This window comes from Cheilinus undulatus, linkage group 19, assembly GCF_018320785.1.
Source record: "Cheilinus undulatus linkage group 19, ASM1832078v1, whole genome shotgun sequence".
NCBI lineage: Eukaryota > Metazoa > Chordata > Actinopteri > Labriformes > Labridae > Cheilinus > Cheilinus undulatus.
In genome coordinates this window covers 13,617,945-13,642,688 of record NC_054883.1, presented here as the reverse complement: position 1 = coordinate 13,642,688, position 24,744 = coordinate 13,617,945, and the positions used below count along the sequence as shown (strand labels likewise).

General features: G+C 42.1%; 1 protein-coding gene across 3 annotated transcripts in view; it reads left to right on the top strand.

The window, feature by feature from the left end:
* The first annotated feature begins 13,184 nt into the window (after nucleotides 1-13,184).
* The window catches only part of boc (BOC cell adhesion associated, oncogene regulated), a 46,494-nt gene continuing 34,934 nt past the window's right edge, over nucleotides 13,185-24,744 (top strand). For all 3 annotated transcript variants that reach the window (XM_041814242.1, XM_041814243.1, XM_041814241.1), the window contains exon 1: nucleotides 13,185-13,417. The gene's annotated coding sequence lies outside the window, so the exon portion shown is untranslated. The remainder of the gene's footprint in view (nucleotides 13,418-24,744) is intronic.

Genomic DNA, 24,744 nt, shown 5'->3' with positions numbered 1-24,744 from the left:
TGGCAGGCTGGAAAGCAGGAAGTCAGAGGGAGAGAGAGATGGAAAGAGAGAGGGATGGTAGATAGATGATAGGAGGCAGAGAGGGTGGAGGGGTTTGAAAAAGTGAGTCAAAATAAGGGAGGAGAAGCAAAAAGTCAAGATGGATGATGGGAGGAAGGAGGGAAAAGTGGGGGGGTGATAGGGAGACAGATCCAAATAAAACCATATGCAGGGAGGGTTTGGATGATAAAACCAGGTGCTTGATAAAAGGTGGAATGTCTTTTTTTTAATGTTTTCTCATCCCTCCGCCTCTCTGTCTGCTGGCATTCACTCCCTGCTCTCTGATATACAGCTCACACTCCTCGACCTCCACCTTTAGACCCTCTCAGCAGCATCAGCTTCTGCCTATAACTTAACTTTACTATCCAACCTTTGGTGTCATCCAACTCCTGTGACGGGCCGTCCTTCATCCAACTCCCTCGAGGAAAACATGAATGTGAAAACACAAAACTCCCAATGTTTGCTGTGTAAAATGTGAAGTGCTGTGAGGACAGTGGAGCCAGGCTGAGACGAACAGAGCAGAGCCGGTCTGGGATTTAACCGGCTCCAGGTCCAATTACGACTGTCTGCTGCATCTGGACACAGTTAGAGTTAAAGTCAAAACTCACACTTTAGTCCAACTGAGGGATAAAGTCACAACTTTTAAACTTTGGACAGGCTTTTGACAACAAAGAGCATTTAATATTTACTGCTTTTCGCAAGTCAAAACATGGCTGCTCTGACAAAACCTGAAAGAGACAGGCTGCTCAGCCTGTGTCAATGAGTGGATTTATTTCTATGTTGCAACACATTAGTTATGTTAACATGTTTTTACAATGACTGGGTAAAAAAGGTCAAGAGGTCTACACTGAAAATAATCTGGATTTTGTCTTCTAGCTTCATAAGGCTGACGCCAAGAAATACAGATATGGTCAGAATCAGCTTTACTGGCCAAGTATCCCTGCACTACAAGAATGTTGACTCCGGTCAGCTTTGCTCTCAGTGTGCAGGAAGTAACATCAAATACAAAGAATACATAAAATCAGTTGGGGTTGTTTTCTGCAGTCGGGGTCTGCAGAAAACATGGTCCATTGCAAATTTAAGCAGTGAGAAGTATACTTTTCTTCATCTTAGATAATCACCATTCTGCATAAAGTATCAAAATACACATTGTATTTACTCTTACTTGAATCAAACACAGCATGTTTTAAATTGTAAACCCCTTTGACTTTTTAGGGAAACAAGTTTTTTTTGGAGGTAGCCCATGAAAGTAAAGCATTTGGCAAGTAATCTCAGACTTTATAGCTATGCCATGGCTTGCACTTAAGTCAGGATGCCAGAACAGAAAGGACAGTAACCTTCCCAGTAAGCTTTTACACTCAACAATAACTTTTTAAAATTCTTTCCTGCTTCAGTCGGAAACAAAGGTTAGCCTAGAGGCTAACCCTGACACTACTGATCAATCACGCATGTGCTGATTAATAAATCACACCAAAGGAGGGCTCATTCACTGGACTTTCAGGGGCCCAGCCATTTCTATGGGCAGACTTGTATCCTGACAGCTTCTGAGCAACAGTGCGCCAAGTGGGGAAGACATGCACCAAACAGCTAATATGATACGGCAGATGGATTTGTTTCACACATCCATCTGGGAAAGCTTCAACAGGAAACGTTTGAGAAAGGGCAGAGGATTTGAAAAAAACTCGGAGTATGATTGGATGAACGTTCTGTCTGTCACATCTCTACGGGTCAATCAGAGCAATAAAACACGTGATGTAGCCGCTATGGTGGTGCGCGTGCGCAGCTACTGAGGAATAACACGAAACATGGTGACTATAGACATGTAAGTACTCGACTTTTGTCGTTTTTTTGTTTGTTGTTCATTGTTCTTATTTTAACAAAGAAATGTCATAAAGTTCTAAAAAAAATGGCACTTTAGCAGCGTCTACGCTAGTGTCTTCTGCCATAATTGCACCGGCCTCTTGCTGCTGCTTGTTTTCATCACGACTGTAGCCGCGCCTGAAAGTACTGCCCCTCGTCGCTGATTGGTCCTGTCACTTTCGACCGGGCCCAAACGGTTCAGATGGGAGCTTTGCAAGATGGATTCGCTAGTGAAAAACAAGGAAACAGGCGTATCCATCTGCTATGCAAGGTTACCAAACAGCACCAAGAATGGAAATCGATCCTGTGACCAGTGCATGGAGGATTCTGGCCTCTGTATATGGATGCCTGCCTTACCAACTGAGCAAACCTGGCGCCCAAGGCAGCAATGTACTTTCACTGTCACCCCTTTCCTGTTCTCCTCTCTGCTGCTCTTGTCACCTTGGACATGGAAAAAGGAAAAAACAGTGTGTCTGACAGGACTGTTTCTCTGATTATGTTTCATTTTTCGCACTTAGCAGAGCCTGTTCACTTGCTTTACAAAGTAGAGATATTTATGCATTAAATTTGAGAATTTGATTTTTACAGAGGCAGCGTGGGCAGTTGTTAATTTCAACTATTTTTACTTGACTTGAAATAAGCTGATTTCTTCTTGCATCTTAGGAGCACAGAGCTTGATTGAATAAAGCACCAGATTGAAAAAAGAGGAAAGAAATGGAAGCCTCTGAGGGGGGCTCTGAGTAAGTCAAATGGAAATTGCTGGAAGAGCAGGATGATTATTGTGCCACAAACTTCTGCACAGTGGAAACAACTAATGACTGGAGCAGGATTCAAACAGGAATGGAAAGTTACAGATTTTAGCTCAGAGCAGTGAAGATGAGCAATGTTGATATCCTGGAGAGACTTCGAGTTTTTGAATATGTGAAGTAACAAGTAAACAGTAAATAAAATAAACGAAGCGAATCTCAACAAACATATGCCATGACTGCTCAGGACTGTGCTGCAGGATTTAACAGTCGCAGGAATCAAGGTGGAGATATGAGGCCCTCCGAGCAGAAAAACAACATAATCAAACCTGTCACAGCCCGAGGTCCGACCCCACCTGAGCTGGATCTCTGTCTCAACAGCACAATCACACTGGAATGAGAACCAGTAACAGCCAATTACCCTCCGTATCCCCTCGACACACACAGACAGAGAGGGAGAGAGCTTTACATCAGTAAGAGTGAAAAGAACAATAAAATCTCCGGATATGAAAAGTTCCTCGGGCGAGAATGCACAGCTCAAGAACATGATGCTCTCTCTTTGTGTGATTGTGTGTGCACTCTAAGGAAAGACATCTGATGATAACAGACACCATAAATCTCTCCCCTGTGTGATGTATTGAGAATTTTGATTGTGTGTCTGGATGTGAAGCCGTAGGCACAGTCGAGCATGTGTGCATCTGTAAAAAAAAAAAAAGGAAGCATGAAATAGGAAAGTATGTTTGTTACAGATGTGTACAAGTACTTTGTTGTATACATTTTAAAACTTTTTTTCATGATATCCTTATGATGGCTGTAGATATTGATAAGTATATTTAAGCGGTACAAAAAATATTGACTTTCTAGGTGGTGCTGAATGACAATATTTCAATGAAACAATAAGTGTGGCCTTAATCACAAAATGTTTATTAAAGACCACTGCTTACAGGAAAAAAGCTTGTCCTCCATAAAAACGCTCTATTCCAGATAACGTAGCTAAGGCTTACGCTAACAGAGCTACGTAACCTAATGTAGCTGAAAACTGTACACCTTTTACAGTTTTGCAAATCTCATAAATCCATATTCAATTCGCGTTAAATAGCTATGTAGCTGACTTAGCAAAAGTGAAAGCAAACAAGCATAGATAACAACACGATGTAGATATTTATGGCTACATAAGCTATGCTTATGTTATGTTTGCTACAGATAACTATGCTTTAAATAAACCAGTAAAGAGCCTGGGGAAGGTTTTCAATTGCAGCCTGAAAGACACAGCAGCCATCCAATCAATCGACCAAGAGCTGGAGGCTAACCCCAGTGGGCAAATCAGGCCTACCAGGCAAGTTTAAGGCCTGGATGTACCAACATGGCATCCTCCCGAGGATTCTCTGGCCCCTCTTGGTCTACGAGGTACCAATCTCTACCATCGAGGGCTTCGAGAGGAGAGTCAGCAGGTTCCTGCAGAAGTGGCTGGGCCTACCTTAGAGCCTGAGCAGCATCGCCCTATACGAACAGAACATGCTGATGGTTCCCACCAGAATCCTAGCTGAAGAGTTTAAGGTGAGCTGTGCAAGGAAGGTGCTGCAATACCAAGAGTCAAGTGACCCGAAGGTCTCTCAGGCAGGGATTGAAGTGAAGACAGGTCAGAAGTGGTCGGCAGCTGAGTCCGTGGATGTGGCTGAATCACGGCTACAGTACAGGGCGTGGTAGGGCGTGGAACCGAGGAAGAGCAGTCCTGGGTATTGCCCTGCTAAAACCAGGCCAAGGGGGAAGGTCAGGAGCACACTGGTCCAGGAGCCAGGAGGAGGTGCGAGCATCCATTGAGGAGGAACAAGCCAGCAGGATGGCTGGAATGTGGCAGCAGGGAGCCTGGACGCAATGGGAGAAGGCAGTGGAGCGCAAGGTCTCTTGGGATGAGCTGTGGAGAGCCGAGCCCCATCGAATTTGATATCTGATCCAGACTGTCTATGATGTTCTACCAAGCCCGTCCAACCTGTTCGGCTGGGGAAAGGTGGAGTCACCAGCCTGCACTCTATGACAGAGGAGAGGGACCCTGCATCCTAAGCTGCTGTCTAAAAGCCCTGGGTTAGGGGTGCTACTGCTGGCATCATGACCAAGTGCTGAGAGCCATAGCAAACACCATCTGCAGTGGAATATACCACTGCAAGCACCTCCGCCCAGTGTAGAAGACCATTGCTTGCTGCCAGAACCACCTCCTTTGGCCTGCTAGCAAAGGCTCAGGACTGGGAGCTGAGAGTTGACTTGGGGAAGCAACTGAAGTTCCTGGAAAAGGTAGCCACAACATCACTTAGGCCAGATGTGGTCCTATTCTCAGCTTTGAAATAGAACTTGTCTACTATTATTCATCATACAGATGTGGATAACTGTGGATTTGGTCTGTCAGCTTGAAGCATATTTATCTATAACCTTTTACGTTCAGCAGCAGAGATAGTTTTTTGCGTGCATTACACTCAGTGAATAATATTTTAGATGCTTTTAATTCTTGAAACTGAAAACGTGTTTACAAAAACAAAGTAAATTCTATCATTTTCTCCTTAAAGGAAAGTTTTTCAGTTTTAATTCACTTAGAGGACAATTTTGACTGCTAGCCTTGTCCTGTTAAGAGAAAGATTTGTTTGCGTTTCTGTTCTGCTGTCAGATTTGACATAAATGTGCATGAAGCTTTAGTTCAGGCCATAAAACACCATCATATACTTTTCTATGGAGACATTTTCCCATGAGCTCCCTCTGAGAGGAAGGAAAGAGAGCAGGACGTAAATGAAGTTGTCTAAAAAAAACCCTCCTGTCCCTGCCTTGAATCCGTCGCTGGACAGCTCTGACATGTCCCTGCTGCAGCTCACATGGGTTTATTTTAGGTAAATATGCAAAGAAAACACTGAGAAGAAGTCCTACCACTGTACTGTTGACTCAACCTCCCACCATGCTTCATTTAATCTTTTATTCAGATGCTGTAATGGTGTTATGTGTCCTGAATGCTGAGGCCTTATAGAATGACACTGGGCTGCTATAGAAACACCTGTTGTTTAAATGTCTCAGTTATTGTAAAGAGATGAACCATGACTGAGGGGGTTTATGCAGCCAATAGCAGCACAGCGCTCCTGTCTCTGCCTCTCAGTTCAGCATGAAGAGCCAGCTCTTTTGGCTCTCAAACAGCTCTCCATTCTTTATCACTTTGGCTTTCAATAAACCAGACAAATAAAGCATTTTTTTAGACCCAGGTTGATATAACTGCATGTATTTCTCAGAAAATTCTTTGACTAAATCCTCTTATTCTCAGAATGGTACAAATTTTACATAAAGCTTGATATAAAACTATAGTTTTTTAGACAATCAAGCACCAGTTTTATAACTTTTTAATGTGCTGATTGCTGTAAGTTTCTTTTTACAACAAAAATAAAACACAGTGTGAGTAGTCTTCCATGATTTCCATTAAAATCTAAGTAATAACACTAATAAAATACATAACACTGCTTTGTCAAAATATTTCCCAATAAGCCAAACTCTTAATGGAGCATGGGGACCAAAAATAAACCATTAAACTCAAAGAATGACTAGATATTACATAAAGTTTTGTATAAAAGCTATGTTACACAACCTGGTACCAGCCATAGACCGTAGAAAGAATTGGACAAACCCCGTGTGACGTCAGCTGTCTGCTTACAATAGGTGGACTCAAACAGTTCCTGAAGCGGCTTCCATATTGAAATCGCAGCCTCAACTGAATTTTGGATCAACCTATCGCCCCGCCCACTAAGCGCAACTTCCTGTCAGCTAGCTAGCTAGCATTCTGGTTGACAGAAACCTAGCTTCTGCCTGTCTGTCAATCATATGAGACACGCCAATCAGTCCGCAGTGAGGTTTTTTCTTAAATATAATCTAAACCATTGTGGTCCAGAAAATCCCCCCCTGTACAGTGAGAGCACAAGAAGACATTAGATAATGAGACATGTTTGGTTTTTTGAACCAGGCTGTAAACCAGTTTATTTGTAGTGTAAAAAAACGGCTGTTTAACAGGTGTCCAGACAGGACTTCTAGTGTTCCTGCAGCCAGCCTCAAGTGGACACTCGCTGTATTGCAATTTTTTGCACTTCATTTTTCAGGACCGGAGTTGCCGCTTGGTACCAGCCCTTATTTATAAGGAATTTAAGGTTTAATGTATTTTTGAATTTATCCTCCCTTTATTCTGTGCTCTTTTGTGTAGTATGGGGGTCTACAGTGTGCCGGCTCCCATCGTTCACACTAAAGAGCTGGCACATAGAGCCGACTAGTTCACGAATGACACATCATAAGGCCCTGTCTACACAGCAATGTTCTCAGGGGAAAACGAAAAACTTTTGGAGCATTTTGGCTGTCAGTTTATGCAAGAATGGCGTTTTGGTGCCTGAAAACTGAACAATTTGGAAACAGGCTCTAGTGTTTTCCGTCTCTGTGTAACCAGGGAGAATGACAGTTTTGGAAAACGCACATGCGTACTACAGCTGCAGTCAGTTGTCAAGCATGAGTGTCACAGCACTCTGAACCGAGCCATGGCAGCTCGAGCTGAGCCGTCTAATGTAGTTACCTCGGTTCAGGTTGTCACAGACAGGTGGATTTAGAAAAGAGGAAACATTGTTCTTGTTTGGAGGGCTATCAATGTTTTGCAAGATCAGTCTTGTTATAAAGTAGATATAAGCTGAGAATAATTCATTTTCCACAGACAAATTCAGCTACTATAGCCTTTAATTTCTCTGGGATTTTCTCAGAAGGCGCAGTGCTGCTCATGGGCGAAGCTGGAGCCTTTTCAGCATGATATTTCTATTTCATCTTTTTTCAAAAATACCTGTTTCTTGGAAATGATTAAGACTTCATTTTTTTTCTTAAAGTTTCAACATGGAAACTTCAGCTCATAGGCTCTTCTGTCTCCTCCTCCATCAGCTGCACATCAGTGCACAGCTGATGGAAGAGACAGGATGGAAGCTTCTGTGTTAAGGTTAAAAAGGGGAAATAGAAATATCATTCTGAAAACGCTATCCTTCTGCAGCACTGCAGGAGGTGCTTCGCTCTGAGAAAATCCACGAGAAATTAAAGGCTGTAGGAGAAACATTTGTCTGTGGAAAATGAAATAGTCTTGAAGGATATCTTAACAAGACTGGTCTAGCAAAGCATTTTTGTGTTAATATGTACCATGAACTCTCGCTGCCACGCTACGATGGTGATGAGGAGGAGGATTTACTCTTGTGCTCACGTGTATGATAAAAATGTTACATGTATCAAAAACATATGACAAACAGTGCATTACTGTCCTTGTAGAGACAGATTTGTTGTGCAGTAAATCACTTTAATTGCATATTTTTGTGTTCTGCGTTCTCATGTAGACAGAAATTGTTTTCAAGATGTGGAACTACTTGAAAATGTAAACGGAAAATGAAGTAAAATGTTGTCATGCAAACAAGGTCTAAGACATAGTTAGTTTTACCTGTTATCATTCTAGCTTATAAGCTTGTGATGACCATGATGACTTTCTTTCTGTCTTTATCATGATCCCCATTAGCACTACCACAAACACTAATGTTTATGACACATTGTTAAACATTGTACTTATCTCACAGTCATCATTATGCTCAAAATGCGATTCAGGCATCTGATCAGAATGACTTCTGGTCGCCTCCCAGTGGAGGTCTTCTGGGCATGTCCAGCAGGGAATAGACCTCAGGGTACAACCCAAATTTTTGGGAGGAATTATATATCTCACCTGGTCAGTAGATGGCCCTTAATCACCCAGGAGGAGCTGAAAGATGCTGCACAGGACAGATGTTGGGGCTGGCTTGCTTAGCTCACTGCCACCACAACCTGACCACAGACAAGCTGAAGAAAATGGACAGAAGGATTCTAATCTGCATGAGCTGAATTTCAATCCAGCTTGTTTTAGGTGCAAACTTGTTCAACACTGAATGAAAGTGTATTATTGTTGTATAATTGTGTATAATTGTTTTCCTGAAGGCTTAAGGCCTACCTCAGCTCACCTCCTTCTCTGCAAGCTAAATTGATTAGATTGATTGTTAGCTATGCCATGCAACACTACACCCACTATTACTGATGGTATTGCACTTGACTGAGCGCTGTGGGGAATTCTGTAGAGGGTTGCTTGCAGCCTGTGTTGACTTCCGGGAGGCATTTGGCTCAGTGTGCAGGGATGCCCTCTGGAGGGTTCTGGAGCTCTGTGGGATCCTATCTTTGCTTGTCCTGCTGATGTCTGGCCTATATTCTGGTACGGAGAGTGCTATGAAGTGTGGTGGTTCCAGCTCTGACTTCTTCCCAGTTGAGTGTGGGGTAAGGCAGGGGTGCGTCTTAGCTCCTATGCTCTTAAGCGCCTGTATAGGCTGCATACTGGGGTTGGAAACAGGGCCAGCAAACTGTGGAGTGTCATTTGGTGATGTCCAGATCTGGACTTTGCTGATTATGCTGTGATACTTGCTGAGACTGTGGATTTCCTTGTGGGGGCTCTTAACTTACTGAGTGAGGAGGCTGGAGCATTGGGAATGCATGTCTCCTGGGTAAAAACATTCTGGGACACCTTGGATGCTCTGGGAATCTGTGCCTGTGATTGGTGAGGTTGTGGAGCGGTTCACCTACTTTGGCGACGTAAGCCATCGATCTGCGGATGAGGCAATGGGCTCGCTGGACAAGACAGCAGGCTCAGCATGGTCTTACTATAAGCTTGTGAGGCCTGGATGTTGACTGATGGCCAGAGGTGCAGGCTGGACTCCTCTGTGACGACATCTCTTCTGTGCATTTTTGGGTATCATTGGCAAGATGATGTGTGTCTAATGCTGATGAGCTCGGGAGAACAAGGAAGGGAAGGGTCAGCTGCTTGATACAGGAGTGGCAGCTCTGCTTCTACAAGCACCTTGCACACTTTCCTGGGCCTGATCCAGCTCACTGCAGACTGGGGGCCCAGGTGGCTGGACCAAACGTTAGGTGTGGCCACTTGCATTGTGGAGGGATGGGGACCTGGACGATCAGGAGGCCAGAGCAGTACAGGACCAAGAGCGTATGAGCCGGCATGTGCTCCCATACCTGACCTGACCTGAATACAACACAGAGTACAGACAGAAGGCTCAATCTGTATTCGCTGCAAATGGATCAAAGAGCATGAACGAGCCTTAATGGGAATTTACTCACTTTTGTTGCCACCCTCAAGTGGACGCTCATGAAACTGCGGTTTTTGCACTTCTGCATTGGCTTCATTTTTCAAATCTGCTGCATGGTTTTAACAGCAGCACCATGCTAGAATAAAGACTTTTTGCAATAAAACTGGTAGCTGCATTTTTAAACAGAACTGGAACCAAATCACTTCACTGCAGATATGGACATGCAAAAGTATCTCTGGCATGATTAAACTGTAAATGATTAAACAGTGTAAGGCAGAGACGGATTTCTGTTCAGTCCTGCTTTAATGAATGTGAGGGTAAAAGTGTGCTGATTTTGTCCTCCTATACACCACAAAGCACAAGTGAGTGTGTGATTCAATCTGGTTTTGTCACACTGAGGAAGTGACACAGCTGCTAAGGTCAGCAGGATACAGAGAGGGAAGGAGAGAGTGGGTCGTTGTCATGGCTCCTAGCTAAACAATGGAGTGAGGAGGTCGGAGAGGAGACAGCGTTGCATGGGTGAAACCCCTAGAAAAAAAAACACCTCATACACTCCACACTCAGTGACGAACAATACACCCTTCAGTAATGAGACACACCAGATAAAGTCACACCTGACTCACAAACTCCCCGCGCTTTCACTCTATCTCAGTCTTTGTTGGTAAACGCACAAATCACACCACACCTCTGACACCCCCGACTCTGCTTCACACTCTCCGTTACGTTCATAACAACATTTATAATCATCTACATGACAATCTGTGTGGGGCTCCATAGTGAGGCTCGGGGGTGACAGGGGTTAGCGCTGAAGGGAAGCGATGCATGCTGGGATTGCGGCCTGCTGAGAGAGTGGCATTCTGGGAGGCGGTGTCCTGCGGGCAGGGCCTCTGGGGGATGCAGTATGGTTAATAGGCCTTTCATGGCCGGCCCACAAAGCCTTTTGTCCCGAGCTAATTCATCCAGCCCTGCGTGGAGAGATGGAGAGGGGGGAGGGGCGGTATGGAGGGGTTTTTAGGGTTCCCATTTTTCTCCCCCGTCTCTCTCTGTGTCTCTACTTTGGAGTGTAGAGCTGGGTGGCGCTAGAGTGAGGGAGCCACATACAAACAGAGCCCCCGCCCGGTAGCAACAACACCACAACATTGGCAGAGATTTGCTGGAAGCAGAATACTGGAAAACACCCACAATTAACAAGTCCTTGAGCATGAGAATGAAGCTAGAATAAGCTGCTGCTTATGACCTGCACTATTTGGCATGTGGATATTTTAGCACTAGGGTTATTACAATTTTCAGGAGGCTACCTTTAGATACCACTGGCCTTTATACAAAACATTCTTGGTTGTTTCATTTCAATTGACATCAGCATCTAAAAGACCCAAAGATACATCTGTTTCATGGACAGCTTAGTTGAGGAAGTACCTTGCAAATATGATAAGCAAATGCCTGCACGCTGTGGCAATCAATGGTTCTCAACAGGTGGGTCAGGACCAAAAGTGGGTCACAGAGCTGTCTTTGGTAGGTCTTGCAGATTTATCTGGAAAATAAACTGTGGTTTTAACTCCTAATGCAGGGAACATTAAAGCAGACATACACCTATACATTTAACTCACTATCATCGACGATAACAAGTATGTTTTAGTTATTTTCATTCAAGTCATTGTCTGGGGGGGGTGGTTTTCTCTTTTTAATGTGTCTCAAGATGTTAAAAAAATATGCCTTAGTATGGGGAACGTAGTGAAATACAGTGTATTTATTCATGATAATTTAGGGATTCTCTTTGTTCTGTTTTGTTCCATATATGCTACAAACGCCTATATCCTTTAATAAATGAATACAATTTGTTGATAATTTCCTGGATTCTTGGGTCGCGATTGCTCATTCAAAAAGTGGTGGAGGGTCTTGAGGCTAGACAAGTTGAAAACCACAGGTATAAGTTGTGCAAAAATGTTGGCAACATTTCTACAAATGTTCTGGTGCCCACTGAAAACAAGAAACAATCAAACATTGAGCACCTAAACCTTTAATCTTTGTTGACATGGTACAAAAACATAACCTTGTAAAGCAGATGGATACACCCGTTTCCTTGTTTCTCACTGGGGAATCCATCTTGCAAAGCTCCCGTCTGAACCGTTTGGGCTTGGTTAGAAAGTGACAGGACCAATCAGTGACAAGGGGCAGTACTCTCAGGCGCGGCGGAGTTGTGACTTAAGCAAGTGGCAACAAGTGGCCAGTGCAATTATGGCGGAAGACATTCATGTGGATGCTGCTAAAGCGCCAGTTTTACTCTGTAACTCCTTAACTCCTTAACACTTGTAATATTGTGTCAATTCTCTGGTAAATAGGCAGTATTTTACCCTAGACCTCATCGTATTATGAAAATTCTCTGTAATTGGGTGGTATGTCAACAATAATTTCTTAGAAATAAGATGATAAAAATAAATCATTCCTTATTATTACCATATTATAGAGTTATTACTTGTACAATGACAAATTATTACTGGACAATTACTGCTTTGTAACTATAAAATTAGCAGGTAATTAGGGCCCAGTAAAATGAAGTGTTACCCAGGTATGAACAGTGTTTTATTTGTTCTAGTATCATACTGACTTTTAAACTTCTTGTGTTTTCACCACTCTAACAATCCAAATCCAGGAAGTTTGGTCCTACAGAGCAACAGGTGTCATTAAAAGCAACCACCTGAGGCCAACACTGCCCTGGGTAATAACCCCTCAGGTACATCAAGGTGGGAGTTCCTGCATTCAGAGGCTATTTTCCCACCAGAAGACCCCCTCTATCAGCCCCTGTGATCAGGGAATAGTCCGTTATTAATGAAGTGGACAGGAGCGGCTCCCCACCTTACAAAGTGTGCTGATTGAAGTGGAGAAGAGAATTCCAGAGGGAGCACATGGGGGGGCTTGAGCTGTGATCACTGTGGTATGAGAGTGCTGCAGAGCCCTGACTGGACCCGTCCAGTTCACAACAACACAACACAGCACCACACTGCACAGCTGCACTGGAGGGCCTGCAGGCCTCAATGGACGGGGGTCAATACAAACTCAGTGGGGACCAGCGCATACCAAATCAGGGGGAACAGAGCAGGAGGAGGGGGAGGGGGCGCACTTTTCTCCTCCGGGACACCGTAGTTTCCGAGATATAAAGTTTCTATGAGTTTTTCTTAACTTTGACACTTGTTTTTAACTTCAACTTACTGGATTATGTTCTAGTTTTGCGCACATGCTCTGGAAAGTCCTCATTAGCCGAGAGTATAGACCTGTAGAGAGGGGGAAAAAGCGGTGCAGTACCCAGCTCTGGGATTTTGGGAGCCAGTCCCTATTGTTCAGATCCCTCCTCCTGCTTGGGAAGTGGGAGGACCCGAAAAGGCGTCGCAAAAGGGAGAATTGTTTGAGAGCTCAGTCATCCAAAAACGGCCTTTCAATGTGAGAACTTGGGGAGACGAAGAAAATGTCGGTGGCATCGCAGTAAATTACTAAAGCAGCGAGGCTTTAGAGGGAAAAGCGAAGTTTCAAACTTGTTGTTTTTTGGGACTTAAAACTCAACACAGAAGCGAAGCAAAGAGAAGCTCGGTCGGTTTAAACGAGGTGTGAGCACCAAATACTGCAGTTTTGGTAAGTTTTATCCCATCATGCGGTCCATGTTTTTACGGTGTTACGCTTCGTATCAATATGTATACTCACTTTTCAGACAAGCATGCTAGTTTTGGTGCCTCTTTGAAACTTGACGGAGCCACAAAACAACATTTATGCCACTTTTTAATATAGCGGTATTCATTTTGTTGTTCGTTTACCAGTTCATTCTGGTTACAACTTAGCCATGTTTGTTTCTCTTTCCGCTATTAATGCACATTAACTCTCAAACAAACTTTCTCCACGGGCAATTAGGTTTATTTGGTTGAATTTCTTCCTTTTTTCATGTATGTTTTAACCGACTTTAGGCAAGAAACGTTAACTTTGCTCTCGCGACGTAGCCTGTTGTTGATTGGTTGAGCTCTGTGTCCATATTTCCCAAAGTTTTCCTGAATTTTATGTCTTCAACACAAAGCACAGTACATTTTCTTAAGAGAAACAACTTTGTTTGTAACGTTGAAGGTATTCCTGATAGTGTTTTATGTCAAATCGTTGTTTTAAAGTGAAAACTAGTCTGCGTTTTGAAGGCCGCAGCCTATAGTCGCTGCTATAGGGTAACAGAAAACAGACATGGTGAGCTCTGCCAGATTTACCCCCGTGTTATCATTAGGGAGTGTGGCAAAACAGTGGTAGCCCAGGGGAGAGAGTTTTCAATAGAAAAATGGAAGAAATTGCTGCAAAAGTACGTTATCAAGATTAAAATAGCTACATTGTTTGGTTAATGCATAAAAATCTTTAAGTAATTTGACTTCAAGGTAGAGAGAAAACCACAACAACACAACCTGGATGCATTTCTATAGTCCCACTCCCCCCACACCAAAGTCTGGTGTCAGAATAACCTAATTAAAGCCTCCCATAAAGTGACAGCTGCTCAGTGCAGCCAGGAATGCAGCATCGGGAGGTTCTCTGCAGATATCATCCTTTCTCTTATTCATTCAGGTCTGATTTTAATGAGAAAATGTTTGTCTTAATCCCCACGTTGCTAATGAGCTGTTGGTCCGAGGGTGTCACTCACCGAGTAGGGGGACACAAGAGGAAAAGGAGGGGAAGAAGCAGGGACATGGAGTGCCTGCAAGAACAGCCGCAGGGGCTCAAGTTTCCAACCCCAGGTGTCGTTTTGTTGTTTGGATTACACTCAGCCTCCACTGCCTCGCATGGAGGAACCAGTGACAGACATGGCATCAGACAAGAGGGCCTGATTGTTCCCCCTGAATCAATGTCACTTGGATTAAAAGTCGAAACGAATGGCCTGGCCTCCTCCAATTAGGCGCACAGCTTATAAGGGAATTAATTGGTCTCAGTAAAGAAGGAGCCTCTTGTTGTTTAGTTGCAGGGTTTGTTGTTGTTGTTGATCATCTCTGGCAGGCGGTTGGATCAAAGTTGGATTAATTGATTCCAGTCTGATTATGTGCTTGTTTCTCACACTGTTCAGCCCCTTTGATTACTGATCTGGAGACTGGAAAAACACAATTATGGGCGTTCATAATCAATCTTGGGAACATTTTGCTGATACCACAAAAGAATACAGTGTCAGGCAGCTGCTCAATATATAACTCTGTTCATCTTAGTCCTACAGCCACACCGTGAAGAATACAGCAGAATAGACGTAGGTTATTACTGGATTTTAGTCTGGAAACTGGATAAAAGTATGCCTAAAGTCCTTTTGAGAGTGGAATTCTACTGTTTTAATATAGGATGGGCTTTTCACAACACCAGAATTTAAATATCGATGTCTTACTGATAGAAAAAAAATGATTCCAGATGCAAAATCAAAGCCTTAGGCTCTGGATATGCAGGGTAGTTTCTTGTTTTTAGTTCCATGCAGACAAGCGTTTGCACACTGTCTAAACTGCTCAAATACTTCAGCAAATCAGATATTGCTCCTCTGTCTTCCACAGCTTAAGATTAGAATACAACTGAAGATCTGCACTTTTTAAAAATGTTGGCACTTTCTGATAATTATTATAGGAATTACAGAGACTGTATTTTTTTTTTTAAATGTGTAACAGTAACTATTACAGCACCAAAAATGTTGACAATAAAAGGCTAGGGTGTAATACTGAATGATTTCAGAACCACAATATTTTGCTTTTGCCTAGACGTGCAGTGGTTTCCCTCAAAAAGCAGATAATAATACAGAACTGCTTAACTAAGCTGTCCAGATGTGAAGATTTGCTGCTAGATGTGTCTTTTCATTCATCAAAACTGAAATTTTAAGTTTTTTTGACTGTTTTTGTGTACTGGATAAGCAACTTGTTGATCTCATTCTTGGGTCTGAGCTACTAGGATAGTGTCGGGCCAATAATGTGAAAAATTGTTTATAGTTGCTGGCCAAGACTGCAGAAAAATGGCCTAAATCCATTATTGTGAATTGCAGAAAGACTTGGAGCTCCTTTACAAGTGTAATAACAACATGTTTTTTTCCTATACACAACAAAGTGTTGAATGAAATTCCTTTAGGCTGCAGCATTGGGGTAAAATAACTTGAAAAATCAAAAAAGTCAGCTATTGTAGTGTTTATGTCATCAGTGCAGTATGTGCATACAGGAAACTTAAAGCTCCTGTGAGGAGTATTTAAGTAGCTATAGAAAAGACTGAAATGAACATTGATGCGTCTTTATGAACTTAATAAAGCAAACAAGGCAACCAGTGAGTCAGCTAAATATTTCTGTATTTAATATTTGTAATACCTGTAATCACGTCACAGGGTAGGTGTCAGAGAAACTCTTTCATGGCAGAGATTAACGGCGAAGGAGATTTCATTTATAGATAGATTTTAGGAGGATTTATGAAGGGATTGCCATTCTTTTGCTCTCAATCAAGTCTAACTCCTCAGATGTGGAACAGTTTATTAAATAAGGCTGACTCTGATGGAGAGCCTGTGATAGCTAATGACAGCTCGCAGACTGGGAAGCATCAACCAACTGGATACTTTTTTGGATTGTGTCTCTTCTGAGGTCATGTTTAGTTGGGCATTTCCAGAGATCTCACGGCTGTGGAATCGCCACTGTGAAATCATTATTGCAGATGACAGGTGTATGGTTTTGTGGCTTGTCTGAATCATCCGTCTGTGTGTTCAGAGGGTTATGAAATTAAATGTTGGTTGAAACTGTCCTTATGTCAGTGGTCTCCATGTTTTTAAAATCAGTTATGGTTTAAAAATGGTCTTGTCCGCAAAGAAGTATCGCTTTATCTACAGGGGGCGCCAAATCAAGATGACACAATGTTTTTTGCAGGAGCTTTAATTTATCCTTACAGGGTCTGATATGTGTCAGAGTGTTTGGTCTGTGTCTTTGTCCAGCTGGATGCTGAACAGTGTAGCTGGAACTTGAAATCACATTTGATTGATCTTGGTTACCTGCCAAACAGACGTGTAGCGGGGACAAAAGCTGCCAGTTTTCCACTATTTGTCCGCAAGCAGGAGGATAGTTTTTCATCCAGTGTGTAGAAGCTGAGTTTTCATATGTGTTAATGGCTTTTAAAGAAAAGTTACTGTGTGGATTTAGGTTTGAAGCCAATGGAAGTAAGCCTTCTTTCTCGTATTAAACCGTGATGTAAGATATGAATGGGGGGATGTGAGTCTGCAGTGTTTTCACATCTGGATGTAAAGAGTCTTAAGTTGAAGATTGATTTCTAGATCCAGTTTTGAGATTACACACAGTTCCACAAAGACTGCTGTAGCTGCTACTATCTTGGGTTTTTGTGTCCCTTAATTTTTGACTGTGGTTCTCAGAAAGCAGCGTTGTTGTGTTAAGGGTGTAGCATTGGTGTTAATCGACAAAAGAGGAAAAAAACCTCCTTCCTGAGGGCAGGCTTTCATCTCTATGACAGCGGGTATACTCGTGCAGTCATAACAGCCTGCAGGCAAAATCTGAGGGCCTTTGGAGCACATATGTGTGCGTTTGAGTGATAGTTCCTGTCCAATCTGGATTATCTCTTTGCACTGGAATGTGCTGCTTGTCACCTTTTCATTTGAAAATTACAGAGTTAGATAATAGAGTTGTCACGCATAATACCAGACTTTATAACTTGGATGTGATACTAGTAAAAATCAAACTTTATCAATGACCTGCTCTGAATCATTGAATCAAAATTAGACCTCTTTGGCTTCTAATATTGGGTAATTTCTCATTTTTAATTCACAATAATCATAGATTTTTAGCATGAATGTTCTTCAGTACTTGGGATTTGACTGAAATAACACATTGTGTTGATTTACAAACTGTAGTATCCTGCAGTGTAAAAACTGCAGACAATTCAGATATAATATTTGAAGAACAGAGTGTAAAAAGAATAGACTTAAAGCTCTTCAAAACTTTTTGTTAGAGTTGGTTTTGGTGCCCTCTATAGTCAAAGACTGCTTCTTTTGTTTCTTGTCTGATTACGTCCTTCTTGGTTTAGTTGCAGTTTTTAACCAGAAATCTATTCCTGCTCTACATTTACACTCACAAGCATCATTTATCTCAAAATGCTGACACCAACCCTGCAGCAGAAGTTTGAGGCTCTAAAAATAACCATTTAGAAATAGTCAATCCTTCTCCTGATGGCCTTGTTTTCTTAAATATGTCATAAAGAGGCATCACTATTAATCTCAGTGTGTTTCATAACCAGCTAAAAACTCCTCACTGGAGCTTTAATTTAATAACTTCAGCTACAGCTTTTCCATAACGTTGCAAAATCGCCAAATCAGCGTGCTTCATTTCCCTGGACATTATTGGCTTGCTGACATACAGTGCATTAGTCCTAAAGCGCTGAAAGATTGGAGGGTCGGGCCTCGTGCCCCCGGGAGGGTTTCTGTGTCCGGCCAGACATCGGATAAGCAGAGAGGGACACCTGGAGCGGCAGGTGGCTGGGGTCCAAGGCCCCTCCCCTGGGGGCTGCATACCTCTGTCCTCCTGATCCTCCCCTGTCGGCCAGGACCACAGAGAGCGGGGATGAGAGAGGAAAAGGAATGTGAGGGGGGAAAAGTCAAGGAGAAAGTTCTGACAGAGGGTTGATTAAACGGGCCGCCATCAAACAGAGTCAGATTTGTAAGACATGGATGAAAATGAAGGCCTTTTCTCTTCATCCAGAACTACTTTTTGATGGCTTTCCAGATTGTATCTGTATCACGAACATAATCATTCATTCATTTGTTGTCTTAGCAGGCTAATAGAGATAATCCAAAGCCTTTAAACCAGCTGAGCAGACTGTTCCACCACTTAAACCACTAAAAGTTAAGTAGCCCTTGATTGGATAATGAAATTACCAAGGCCACACTCTCGCTTTCTCTCTTTCTGTCTTTCATACAAACAGAGACATTGTGAGGCCGGTGTGAGTGCTGTTAAGATCATTGATCAACTCCAGACTCGGGTTAAAAAGCAGCGAGTGAGTGTAGACAAACAGCCCTGTGTGTGCAAAGCAGATATTTGGACAAAGATTAGGGGGTGTTATTATGAGCCAAAAGCAACCCAGACACACTAATAGATCATTCACTCACAGGCAGGGGATTGTAACCTGACAGGAGCTGAATTGGCGTCACTTTTCTAAAAATCTGCGTCATTTATGGGAAGATTTTTAAGACTTTTTAAGGTCTACTCCTCTTACATGCTGAGTGAATAACCACAGGTGTATTCCTGTCTTGAGCGTGTGCGAACGAAACAATAAAAGTGCCAGAAAGACAAAAAAAATGTAAAGGAATCTGGCTCGTGTTCCAGGGCTTTAACCAATAATCAGATTTAAAGTGTTGCCCCAGAGAGGAGAAAGTCATCATTGAAGAATGTCAAACTGGCAGGAGAAGACATGATACAACAGAATAAATCACCAGGCTCTAGATTAGCTCATTATTGGTCCCCTGAGGTTATCACAACTGGAATTTTCCATTGACAGCTCTCTTAAGTACTCCGTCCAAATCGCATGTAAGTGCGTGTGTATGTGAGGTAGGGTTGTCATGTTATTCGAATTTGAAATTTAGAGATTGTCAGGATCACAGCAATAAATAGAAGACTTGGAAACCTAGTATTGACTGGTTAATTCAATGTAATGGCCTAAAATTGCAGGCAAGTTCATGTGCTGAAACAGTTTATACTTACTGCAATATAGACAGTGCCCTCTTTCTTCCTTACTGCTTTTAGTTTTAAATAAGAGTGAATACTTTTTCTGACACAACCAGTCATTAAAAAGGCACAGATTGTATCATTTTGATATACAAGGTGACTAATATGTTCTGATATATCAAACATTTTGACAACCTTAGTGTGTGTCTTGTTTTGAATTTCAGTCCCCCTTCCCCCGAGGATAACACACATGAGAGGCAGTGAGTGACAGGACAAATGGCATCTCGTCCCACAAATCCAGCTTCTAACACTCTTTGAAACGAGCGTCCTCCAGCTGTTCCTGCTCTTAAGAACCTCTTTCACAGCAGCAGCTTTCGCTTAAAAACCATTGCGTTAGCAGTCAAAAGTCGGTTGCACCATCCTGCACGCCCCGCTAGCCCTCATTCTCTGTTTCATTTCCTGCCTCTTCTCTTTCTAATTCCTCCTCATATCTGTTTTTCCCATGACTTTCTCCTCTCCATTCCCTCATCTCTCTTTTCGCCCTCCTCTCTGCCTTATCTCAGTTTCCTAATGCGCCCTGGTATCTGTTTTTCATATAATATTTCACTCTCTCTGCTTTTCTTTCCCTTCGTCTCCCACTGAGACTTCTAGGGCCAGTCCCTCTCTCTCTCTCTTTCTCTCTCTCTCTCTCTCTCTCTCCCTCTCTCTTTTTCCCTCTCCTGGTTCCTGCTGAATAATGGGGAGAAATTGCTCTTGATTTATAATTGGTTCCATTCACTCTGATGCACGAGCTGCCAAAGGAGTTTTGGGGCCCCTTTTTCCCCCCGCTCTCCTCCCTCCCTCCTCCCTAGGATGCAGGAACACACAAGGAGACCAGGCTGCATGTACGTACAGCTATGAAAGTCTATATTATCATGCACGGATGCTGCGGCGTGGATGCAGTTTATCTCCCGGGCTGCAGATAAGTGGTAGTCTGTTATTTTTCTACGCATTGGAAAAACTTCCTGAGGTCTGCATATTTATGTGCCTCTGTGAGTATACTTTTACCATGTAATCGGAGTTTGCGTGATTGCTTGCTTATGTGTCATCGAGTATGTGTGTTTGTGAGTGCAGGGAGAAGTTACAGGCAGGGAAAGAATGGTTGTGGTTGAATGAAATATGTAAGTGTGTTTCTGATGAGTACTGTGAAATCCTGCAGATTAGTTCGCTTTCATAGCACTGGACTAGAGGTCTGTTTGTGAGCCTGCTGTCAAAGCTAAGCTTCTTCTTTGTTTTTAACCTTTCTTTCTTTCTTTCTTTTTTTCTTTCTTTCTTTCTGGCCCTGTCTTTAACCATTTGTCTTCTTTGCCTTCACTTTTATCATCCTTCCCTCTCTCTTTTTGTCTTTCCAACCATTCACCAGGGGTGGAAAGGAACTAATTGTATTTACTGTAATAAATGGAGGAACCATATCTGAGCACACACTCGTTTATGGGTGTTAAATGTCTATATTCAGACATATGGCCAGCTCATCTTACAAGCCATACTAAGGGAATTTTTGACAATAAATGATTTATTTGAATGCAGAATAACGGTACTCTGTTGTGTGGTTGGGTGTTGCCACAAGTTTGTAAATGTTAAAGCGAAATCCTGTTGTAAGTGCGACTTACTAAGAGAAATTTTCAGGTATAATTATCAAAATGGGAGTGATTTTTGGTCAGTTTCATAAACTTTTACAGTTTTACCATACTTGTGGTGTTTTATAAGAGTGCAACAGGTGGTACCACCATTACTTTTACAGTGTTCTGAAGTCAGTTGTCTTTTTAATTCACTCTGTTATAATAAAAGATGCAATGTGGAATCAATCTCTAACTATGTATTGACCACCATGTGTAGTCAAAGTAAAACTACAGGCCACTTTTAAAGCTAGAATCTTATTGTTTTGACTTTTAGTTGTGATTGTATTACTCACTACTTGGTGCTTTTTTTAAAATGTAGGCAAGTACAATACTTCCCCCAAAATATACCTAAATAAAAGTGAATTTACTGGTTTAAAAATGTATTCAAAAAAGCACAAGTGTACAAAAAACTACTCGGTTACAGTATTTGAGTAAATATATTTAGTTACTCTCCATCTCTGCTTGTTACATTTTAAAGATCATCAGTTACGGAGTCAGAAAAAGAAATTTCAAAGGCAGTACTAGCTTTGTGTACATGATGTGAAAGTAGGCTGCTGTTTGGCTTTGACTACACATGACAGTCAATTGCACAGAGATAATGAATGACCTGTTAAATCTAACTTTCAAATTATTATGATGTGACTTTGGTAGGGGTGGAAAGAAGCTTATTACATTTACTTGGATTACTAGGGCTAGTTTGATTGGTTAATTAATTAAAAAGTTCTCTATTTTGGTTCCACTGCAAAGTGTACCTTCCCCTCTAGCTTTATTTTCACTCTCCACAATTTTGCCAGATGTCCCGTATACATCACAATCTGATTGGCTCGATGTCACATGAGTACCAGCCAATCAACACTTAATCCTGGGTGCCACTGACACAGTAGGCGTATGGCATCACTTCCTGTTTTTCTGTTTCTACTGTGTAGTTCTTTGCTGTTCTCATGCTGATACAGTTTGGGCTAAATAATTCATATTCCTTCATTTTTTTAGTCATACAATTTTAATTTTGCCACATTAAGAGAACTATACGTCATGATAAATGCAGATTGGTTCCCGCTATCAGTTATCAGTCCCATGAGCCACTGATAATAGGTGTTGTATTGGCTCTGCAAATTATCATATTTGGGCAAGTTTTTGTATACTTGTTCTTCTTTAAGTATAATTTGATATCAGTGATTTTACTTGTATCTAAGTATGTTTTAGGTGAAGTGTTTTACTTCTTTAGGTTTTTAAAAGTGTCAATGCGTAGAAAAAAATTGAAAGTCAAAAGAAGAGAGTAAATGAGATGGTTCTCTGTCAACAACATGCAACTGGCCAGTGGTTTGGCTGTGACAACACGTGGCATGAAACTAACTCCACATCATATCCAAAAAAAGCTGTCACATGTCACTTTATTATAAAGGTGTGGCTTTAAGATCAGATTTTACCCAGCAATTAATCAACAGTACGTTAAATTAGGAGTGGGCGATATATCGAGTATACTCGATGTATCGCGGCTTTTGCCGCGCACGATGTGTAATGACAATATCGCGAACATCCAAGTAGAAATTATGTGGAAGTTTTGAGCCGTCAGAGTGCATTTCTCGCTGGAGTTTTGCTTCTCCCATTGTCCCTGAACGCATCTCTCACTGCAAAGTGAGTAAACGTAACACCTGCAGTGGTTCAGCTTTAAAAAGGAAGTGGTCAAACTCATGCGGTAATCTTTAAAAAACGCCGTAAGATAACTCCGAGATAACATAGCATTAACATTACCATAGAGGTAACACAGCACGCAGCTAAAGACATGAGCCCAGTCTAACAGTCTAACAGTCTATCTCAGTCTCACAGCTCAAAACACAGACAATGAGGAGTTAAAAAGTTCCTGCCTCCAAACGAGCTTTTTTCCCTCCCACGATTACACAGGAGGGTTTCTTAAATAAGCTCTAAAGATGCTCCCATGTTATGAACTTGTCAGAAACTGGTCCAGAGTTCATCAGCTTAGATAATGGACTATATAATCACAGCTGTGAGCCTGAATGGTGGACTAGACAGCAGGGTTTTGGCCATCGACTGCATGCAGGATTGGTGAGTTTTTTGTAGGTTTGCTTCACCCTTAATGAGGAAAATAATCATTTTATAATCAGCAATAGTAAACATAACACAGAAAACATTTCAGGACCGACCATACACTATAAAAGACCGAGTATTTCATGATCTATGTATTTTTGATTTATTAGTATAAGATTGAAGTCCTTTCCAAAATAAAACAGTGTGTTAAATTTGACTTTATATTGATTTTTGCCCCTTCTGCATACAATTTTGTTAAATATCCAATAGAGCTGTCTATTTTAATCACCTAACTAGTGTCCTTTGGAGCTGAATTAAACATTATTCAGCCACTTAGAGGACATTTCAAAGTAGTGCGATATGTATCGCGTATCGGTATATAGCAAAAATATATCCGGATATCGATTTTAGGCCATATCGCCCAGCTCTATGTTAAGTAAAACTTTAAATGAAATACTTGAGCAGATTTATTGGCCAGCACTTATAACTCTACTGCAGTAAATTCAAACCAAAATAACAGTGCTTTTACTTGAGTACAATAGTACTGTTCTTCTCCACCTCTACCATCCACCTTTCATTCTTTCCATCTTTTCTTCCATCCCAACATTAACCTTCTCCAAGTGCTTCTTTCTCTCTACCAGTTTGCCTTTTCTTTTCTCTATTCTTCCTTTTATCTCTCTTTTCTCATTCATCCCAACCGTTTTTATTCCTCTTACTGAAAACCATGCATTTTTTTTTTACTTATTTGTATTACTACAGCCCCTCTATCATTTCATTCTACCCATCCCTTCATCCCATGAGCTGTCCTTTTCCTCTTACCAAGTATCTCTCTGTCCTTTCATTTTTAGATCTTTCCACTTTTCTCTGTACCCATCCCACCACCTTTTCTTTGGATACTTTTTTTTTTTCCCCCTTAGAGGCCCACCTCTTTCTCTCTGTATCCATCCTCTCTCCCTCTTATCTGATTGGCTGGTGGTACCTTCATCACTGTCAGGTCTGTCTTAACACAGTCTTGATGATCCGGTCCTGTTCCCATGGCCCTGGTTCATGCTGGCATCTCTCACCAGGCAGAGGAATGAGTGAGTGTGTAATCGCCATGGCGCAGTAATTAGTTCTCCGTGGTTAATTCAGCTTCGTTATCTAAATTATGCAAATGCTTCGGTGCCTAATTGATTAGAACGCCCCCCTCCTCTGCACCGCCAGCCTGTCCACATCGTTCTCGTTAATCCTCGAGACGCTCTGTAGCTCGTTAGTGTCGGATTGGAAGGGGGTGGGGGGCATATAGCTTGTTAATACCTTGTGAAGCATATGTGTGTGCGTCTCAGCCTCGTTAGGGATGCTTAGATGCTTTTGATGTGTAATTTTATGGCATGAGAACGAGTGATGTCTCGAGTAGAGGATTGGAGGATTTGGATCGGCCCCTTCTCCACCTGTTGGGTTTTGAGTTTTCATGCCAAGATAAGACTCCAGAAGGTTCTCTTGTGTCCGATTAGAGGGGGAAAGAAAAGCTTGTCTCAGAGCAGCGTGGAGATGGATGGGAAAAGGTTGAAGATTTTTTCCCTGCCAAGGT